Consider the following 2500-nt stretch of genomic DNA (forward strand, 5'->3'; position numbering starts at 1 on the left):
TCTATATTGATATATGTTTCTCTTTGGTTTATATTTGTGACAGACCAAGGATGTAATGATTAGTTTCCAGTAAAAAAAATTTTTTTTTTTTTAAATCAGTCAAGTCTTCAAGTGGCCAAATTCTTACATTATTTTAATGACATTCTAAACTGTAAATGCAGCATGAACCAATGGCTAGCAATATGACCAGTGCCAGCTACTTATACTCTATTCAGTCTTAGGAAAGGAAAAACTGTATCTTACACTTCACTTTAAAATATTCCGATTCGCCAAAATAAGGAAACTGCATAACCCAAGTCAGACGAGACTATTGCAAAACTTTTATTAAAAAAAAAAAAAGTTGTATATTGTATATGAATCGGAGTACTCCTGAGCCTAGGTTGAGTTGCCAGTTATTCCTTTCCTGAGACAGGGCGCACTATAGCACTAGAAGAGGACTGTGGCTTTTCCACCAATTCAGTGTACAGTGAACATGGTGATTTTAAGCATGCACAGTCTCTTCGGGTAAAACTGCTGCCGTCAAATGTCGGGGTGTAGTGCACCTACAGCGCTTCTTGCATATTTTATATTTTTCAGATTTAACTTCACTTAATTTATTCATAAGTTAATAACTACTTATTAATCTAATCATTATAATTTATTTTCAATTTCTTTGTTCATATTCTTTCAATGTAAATTGCTTAAAACTTATTTATTTATTTTCTCACTTGCACTTCTTTATACTTTTTTAAAACTGTAAATAAGAGAAAACGAAACAAGATAAATTTAATCAAAACAACAAAACAGGGATTAAACAAACGAAAGCATTCAGGAAAAAACTGAGATCCCTCAGTCAGTATATTTTCAAAATTTACAATGTATCCAAAATGGCGTCTCGTAAACAAACACTTCTCTCTGTCTCAATCGTAAAAAGAAAAAAGAAAAAAAAAGGAGGCGTCCAATGAAGCTACGCGAAAGACTGCTGACTGGACGAGCGGACAATCCAAGAGAGATTTTGGCGCCAAGACGTTAGTGTTTAATTCCTCTCTGTTTTGTCGCAATTTCTTTTTAACAAAATTGATGAAAATGAAAAGGATGCTTTTAAATAACTATCAATAGTAATAAGAAATAAAACGGAGACCGTAAAACCGGATTTAAATAAAATGAAAGATAGAAAGGTACAGTAAAATTAATAAATAAAGGAAACAGCCGAGGTGAGAGCTGCACAGATAATGCTGAACCGGTGCTGCTGCTGTTAAAGTTGCCTCATTTAGTCTTGGATCTCGTGGCAAATGGTGGAGGAACCTCACGTCCACTACAGGGCAACATTGGAAGGGAAGTGATCAATTTAAATATTTGCAAACCTAGGTTTTAAAAATGCCTAGTCAGCCGTAATGCCTCTTATGTCTGTCTAGAAATGTGTCAGAACAAAGGTTTTTGGAATGTGAGAAGACTCAACTTAGTACCACATTTATGTGTATATGTGTGTGTGTGTTTGTCATCAACAAAAGCGGTGCCATTTCGCCAAACCTAGATCGCAGAATAAAACCACAACCAGAACGGAAGGCCAGTGAGCGAGGATGCCTTCCTGGGTGATGGGCATCGGGAGGCAACGGGGTAAAGTTACTGAGTCTAAGGTGCTATGATCTTCCTATTACATATAATAATAAATATTGATAATTGTGACTCCATACTGACAGGCACATGTTAGTATGAAAAAGTTATCATTATATTTGTAGAAATGGCTGATTACTGCATACGCTGTATGTGTTTGGATATTAAGTGAGGAAAGACGTTTACGAGATATTCGTCTCTGCAAAGGTCATATAAGTGTGGTATAAGTATTTCCTTTTAATTGCAATTTATCATGATTTGATTCATGAAACATATCATTTGTAATAAAAGAAAATTGTAAAACAAATAGAAATAGTGATACTGGAAAAGTTCAACCTAAACATATGACCCCTATGACTGTCCACAAAGGTGAAAAACGCCTTCAGCTGTACATCTACTTGTTTCAATGATTCAGCTGTGCTTTTGGTAATTACAACACGGAAAATAGAGGTTTAGGGCCAATCGTAGTAAAAAAGGATTATCAAATTCACTATTTCCAGAATAGGGTTTCCATTTCTGTATTGTTTAGGGATGTATTTCTCCAATTGGCCAACAGTAGTGGTGTCAAACACACGGTCCGCAGCACATTTGCTCTTTCAATCTTACAGTTTTACATGATTAAATAAGCCATTCCTTCGTCTTTTAAGATTATCACTTACAGTCTTACAATTTTTTTTTCCGTTATTGTGTTATTGTAATAAATAAAAAGCCTCCCACGTTTTTACATCAACCACATGGCCGTTTTGTCTTGTCGACACACACACACACACACACACACACACACACACACACACACACACACACACACACACACACAAGAAATATTCATTGCCTGCTCACTACCTTGTGCATTTCAGGATTTATCTTCCCGGCATGATATTTATGTGTAATTTGTATCTGTTTGTAA

Source organism: Penaeus chinensis, chromosome 13 (assembly GCF_019202785.1).
Source record: "Penaeus chinensis breed Huanghai No. 1 chromosome 13, ASM1920278v2, whole genome shotgun sequence".
Taxonomy (NCBI): domain Eukaryota; kingdom Metazoa; phylum Arthropoda; class Malacostraca; order Decapoda; family Penaeidae; genus Penaeus; species Penaeus chinensis.